We start from the raw sequence: 6,573 nt of genomic DNA on the forward strand, positions 1-6,573 counted from the left end.
ACTGTAGTGTGTCTCGCTTTAACTTCTTATAAAAAACTTTAAAGTCACAAAATTATGCACACCGTTTTAATTATTTAAAGTGCGATGAACTTGTCGTTTAAGATTTAGCCACCAGTTTGCGACAACGCTTTCTGGTCGTGGTGATTTATAAAGGGATGCGTGACCAGCGATTTATGGCTGACCGCTCCGGATTGGACAATGAAATAGTAAGCAGGTGCCTAAACATGAGCGAATATGATATAACGGCCCGCCGCGCCCAATAATCGCGCATCCTCATTGGTGTGTGCTGTATAAGCCCATGCCCAGAACAGAGTCACGTGACAACATTTACGGGTACGTAGGATAGATAAATGCGAAAATAATGTTATGTAAAATAGTGTACTTCAGTTGTACTTTTGCTGTCTGATATGCATTTGTCATTAATTAATCCTGAGGTTCGAATTTCAGATAATGTGGTTTTGTAAGTCCTTCTGACCCAGTTACGTCAAGGTCACCTACTGACACACTGCCACCCTTCCGTACTACTAAAAAGGAATACCGTAAAAAATCATAATATATTTGAAAATATAGAAATAATGATCCTTCTTTGTCGTTTTAGACTGCCTACGAAAATACGTGAACTCTGTATATATATATATATATATATGTGAAACAGGCAACTTAGATAATATGCTACTCATTTTTTGCTATGGATCACCTTTAAATATTTTTATTTAAAAATGTACAGCTGTGCTTAAGAAAAATATAAACTGCTTTTTTATTCTTGACCAAAGTAATTACAAGTAATTAATAAACACTTAATTTGTGAGACAAAATAATATTTTTTCCGAATGTATCTATTCAGTGAACTGAGGTCCAAAATGACACCAACATAAATTCAAACATGTTATAGAAGCCATTCAGTTTTTAAAAAAATCGTAAGTCAGGCATAGTCATGAACGAACATAAGATTAAGGAAGTTAAAGTTCCATGACTAACGGTAATTGTGCATTGCCTTTGCTTGATGTAATTAAACTTTAATGCGGCGAGGTTAACAAGGAGCAACCCAATAGTGATGTAGTTTTCCTAATAAGTGCATAACAGTTTCCCTACTTACTTCATTAATTAAAGCTTTGACGATTCTCATGAATACAGTATAGATGGTATTGCTTATAAAGTCATTAAATTGACTCGCTCATGTTTTTGGATCGAAAATAAGTTTTCCTTATAATGCATCTGAAAACACTTATTTATCAGTTTTTATCTAGGATATCGAAATTGCAGAAAAAAATACAGCTATAGCATAAAAACGTATTTTGGTTTTAGTGGGGTTCGAACCAACGTCGGTAAAGTCGAGAAAAAGTAGAAAACAACCAGCTAGTCCACACGGCTGCCGGGGCTTCGACAAGGTGGATACGTTAAGGATGTATTCATAACATCACGTGATAATGTCAATCAACCAATCACGCAACACCTCAGCGTTATTGCGAATGAATATTGTGGACTTTAAAGACAATATTTGATCAAATATCAAAATTTGCTGAAGGGTTCCAGTTTTTTTTTTGGTTTTACGTACACTCCTTATGATTTGCTATACATTATTTCGTATTTGAAAAAATGCATTTTACATACTATGAGCGAGTTTAAGTGTATACATTAACAACTTTGTATAGCATTTTAAACACGTATATTATGAAAAATCGTAAAATTATATATTTTCAAACAATCCCATTTTGGACTGTGCCTAAAATAACATATATTCAATGCACTGTGTTTGTTAGCCTCGCATTTTATTGAAGAGAATTGCTTGATATGCACTTGGGAAATTGTGAGAAAACATTCATTTTGTTATTTAGAAGTTGAGTTTACATGCTTGAACTAATTCAAGAACTGATTACAGAAATGTTAAATTCGTCGATGTTGTTATGCTTTGTACATGTTCACCATGCATTTTACTCATAAAACATTATCGCACTAAGGTCACTGACGCATATATAATAGTGCAAGAATGTAGATATGGTACAAAAAAAACACAAGCTTTTAGTGGATTTTCGGCTTAATTATAGCAACATCAAGACCATAACGAAATGGTTTCAACGAACAAAACACGGTGCAATCTACATGTTTGTATGAAAGTGCATCGGCCCATCTGCGTGACCATGACCCAATTACGGACCGTGGTCACCAGACGGTCGATGTCCGGCCTCAAAACTGGCCAATGTCCAGTCACACCGGCTGACCCCCACCTGCCGTAACTGGGCTGTAAAGTGCATCCGCCAGTCGTATTGAAGTGATACCTCTCTTGAACAATAAATACATTCACACAGGTCGCCTATTTATCATTTGGTCTAAAATCTTAATCTGTCTCTTTTTCTAAAATTTGAAATATGTTTTCGAGTGTTTTTTTTCATATAAAAGATAAAAACACGTCCACTACGACAAACACAAACCAACAGCATATAACGAGGAATCATATAATACATAATATATTATTCATTATTTACGTTTTCTTCGTATTGGTCAAGAAATATAGTTCGATCTGGAATGTGGTCAGTTAGCATGTCCGGAATGTGGTCAGTCTGACATGGCCTACAAGAACTAATGACATTAGTGACAGAATAGTTAATACTGGGTTATATAAGCAACATGAATGTTGGTACATATGTCTAGGGTTACCGTGACATGACATATTGGGCGAATTAACCAATCATATTGCAATATACGCGTGTATGAACTGACAAAAAGTGAGCGCAGCATTTAATGACGACTTGACATATGCCGACAATTGAGCATTAAGAACAAACTGACCTCTGAGTCAAATGAAATTACAAAACAAAGCTTACATAAAATAGTTGCCAACTCGGGCCAGACTTAACGGTGCAAGTCTTTAAAGGTAAACGCAGACAAAAATCCGGTCATCTCAACCCACTTTGAGCACGCATGATAATATAATGTCAACCAGACTGCTAGCCAAGCCTACACTCGGCCAATGCCCGGTGAGCGTCTATGACAAGTATACTAAATGTCAGGTAGGTGTTCTGTTAAATGCACTGGTGATTGTCCGGACAAATAATGCTACAGCTGCATGAACATAAGAACAAAACTTTTCATAGGATGGCGAGTGTGAAGCAGATACGTTCTTGACTTCAGCGCAACATTGCGCGATATTTGGGTCCGATAACAAGATATTGTCGCAATACTCCGTTTTGATACGTTTGAGAACATCGGGGTGCTTTTTCTAGACATAAAAAGAGTAAAAATATTTTTGGTGAATATCAATTGACCAATAAATTTACACAACAAAAGTGGCTATTGATACCAGCGACCCAATATCAAGGTAGGCACGTGTGTACATTTGTACTATTGTTCTGAAACCTGAACCTATGGTCTTATCTGCGCGTTGGCAAGTGCATGTTCTGCGGAAACCCGACACCTCTGACCCAGTGACAATGACAAAGAAAACTTTATTAGGACGGCAGAAAGATGTCTTATTTCTTTTTTTCTAAACGGCATGACCGCGTACAAAGAATGGCAGAGGAGTTTGACTGAGCCTTTTTAAATGTGCGTGAGTTTTGTGTTCAACAAATAATATCCGATTAAAAACCCATCCATAAAGCTACCATACGGATATCTTTACCTGGTGTATATATGGCAGGAACAATTGTCGCTCAACCTGCAAGGTCCTCAAGAAATCGCTCGAAAACGATGCGCAGACGACCCAAATTGGTGCAAGTAAATACCAGATATCAACTCGATTGAGGCCAACACTGACATAAACAGGTGGGGCCAACACTGACATAATCAGGGTGGGGCCAACACTGACATACATAGGGAGGAACCAACACTGACATAAACAAGGAGGGGCCAACACTGACATCAACAGGGAGGGACCAACGCTGACATAAACAGGGAGGGACCGACACTGACATAAACAGGGTGGGGCCTACACTGACATAATCAGGGTGGGGCCAACACCGACATAAACATGGTGGGGCCAACACTGACATGAACAGGGTGGGGCCAACACCGACATAATCAGGGTGGGACCAACGCTGACATAATCAGGGAGGGACCAACGCTTACATAAACAGGAAGGGACCAACGCTTACATAAACAGGGAAGAATCGACACTGACATAAACAAGGTGGGGACAACACTGACATAATCAGGGTGGGGCCAACACTGTCTATATCAGTGTTGGCCCCTCCTGTTTATAGCAGTGTTGACCAAACCCTTATTATGTCGGTGTTGACCAAACTTTGTTATGTCAGTGTTGGCCCCTCACTGCTTATGTCAGTGTTGGCCACAACGTGTTTATGTCATTGTTGGCCCTACTCTGTCTATGTTGGTGTTGACCACACCCTATTTATGTCAGTGTTGGTCCCACCCTGATTATGTCAGTGTTGGACCCAACCTGTAGATTTCAGTGTTGGGCCTTCCCTGTTTATGTCAGTGTTTGTCACTCCCTGTTTATGTTAGTGTTGGTCCCTCGCAGCTTATGCTTGTGATAGTCCCTCCCGGTTTATGTCAGTGTTGGCCACACACTGTAGATGTCAGTGTTGGTCCCTCCATAAACAGGGAGGGACCAACACTGTCATAAACAGGGTGTGGTCAACACTGACATTAACAGAAATGGGCCAACAATGACATAAACAGGTGGGGCCAACTCTGATACAAACAGGGTGGGGCTAACACTGGCAAACAGGTAGGGATCAACACTGACATAAACAGGGTGGGGTCAACACTGACATAAACAAGTGGGGCAAACTCTGATACAAACAGGGTGGGGCCAACACTGACATTAACAGGGTGGGGCCAACACTGACATAAACAAGTGGGGCAAACTCTGATACAAACAGGGTGGGGCCAACACTGACATTAACAGGGTGGGGCCAACACTGACATCAACAGGGTGGGGCCAACACTGACATCAACAGGTGGGGCCAACTCTGATACAAACAGGGTGGGGCTAACACTGGCAAACAGGTAGGGATCAACACTGACATTAACAGGGTGGGGCCAACACTGACATCAACAGGGTGGGGCCAACAATGACATAAACAGGTGGGGCCAACTCTGATACAAACAGGGTGGGGCTAACACTGGCAAACAGGTAGGGATCAACACTGACATAAACAGGGTGTGGTCAACACTGACATAAACAAGTGGGGCAAACTCTGATACAAATAGGGTGGGACCAACACTGACATTAACAGGGTGGGGCCAACACTGACATAAACAGGATGTGGTCAACACTGACATAAACAAGTGGGGCAAACTCTGATACAAACAGGGTGGGGCCAACACTGACATCAACAGGGTGGGGCCAACACTGACATAAACAAGTGGGGCCAACACTGACATTAACAGGGTGGGGCCAACACTGACATAAACAGGATGTGGTCAACACTGACATAAACAAGTGGGGCAAACTCTGATACAAACAGGGTGGGGCCAACACTGACATCAACAGGGTGGGGCCAACACTGACATAAACAAGTGGGGCCAACACTGACATCAACAGGGTGGGGCCAACACTGACATAAACAGGGTGGGGCCAACACTGACATAAACAGGGTGGGGCCAACACTGACATCAACAGGGTGGGGCCAACACTGACATACATAGGGAGGAACCAACACTGACATAAACAAGGAGGGGCCAACACTGACATCAACAGGGAGGGACCAACGCTGACATAAACAGGGAGGGACCGACACCGACATAAACAGGGTGGGGCCTACACTGACATAATCAGGGTGGGGCCAACACCGATACAAACAGGGTGGGGCCAACACTGACATTAACAGGGTGTGGTCAACACTGACATAAACAAGTGGGGCAAACTCTGATACAAACAGGGTGGGGCCAACACTGACATCAACAGGGTGGGGCCAACACTGACATAAACAAGTGGGGCCAACACTGACATCAACAGGGTGGGGCCAACACTGACATCAACAGGGTGGGGCCAACACTGACATAAACAGGGTGGGGCCAACACTGACATCAACAGGGTGGGGGCCAACACTGACATACATAGGGAGGAACCAACACTGACATAAACAAGGAGGGGCCAACACTGACATCAACAGGGAGGGACCAACGCTGACATGAACAGGGAGGGACCGACACCGACATAAACAGGGTGGGGCCTACACTGACATAATCAGGGTGGGGCCAACACCGACATAAACATGGTGGGGCCAACACTGACATGAACAGGGTGGGGCCAACACCGACATAATCAGGGTGGGACCAACGCTGACATAATCAGGGAGGGACCAACGCTTACATAAACAGGAAGGGACCAACGCTGACATAAACAGGGAAGGATCGACACTGACATAAACAAGGTGGGGCCAACACTGACATAATCAGGGTGGGGCCAACACTGTCTATGTTAGTGTTGGCCCCTCCTGTTTATAGCAGTGTTGACCAAACCCTTATTATGTCGGTGTTGACCAAACTTTGTTATGTCAGTGTTGGCCCCTCACTGCTTATGTCAGTGTTGGCCACAACGTGTTTATGTCATTGTTGGCCCTACTCTGTCTATGTTGGTGTTGACCACACCCTATTTATGTCAGTGTTGGT

The sequence above is a fragment of the Mya arenaria genome, chromosome 4 (assembly GCF_026914265.1).
Source record: "Mya arenaria isolate MELC-2E11 chromosome 4, ASM2691426v1".
NCBI lineage: Eukaryota > Metazoa > Mollusca > Bivalvia > Myida > Myidae > Mya > Mya arenaria.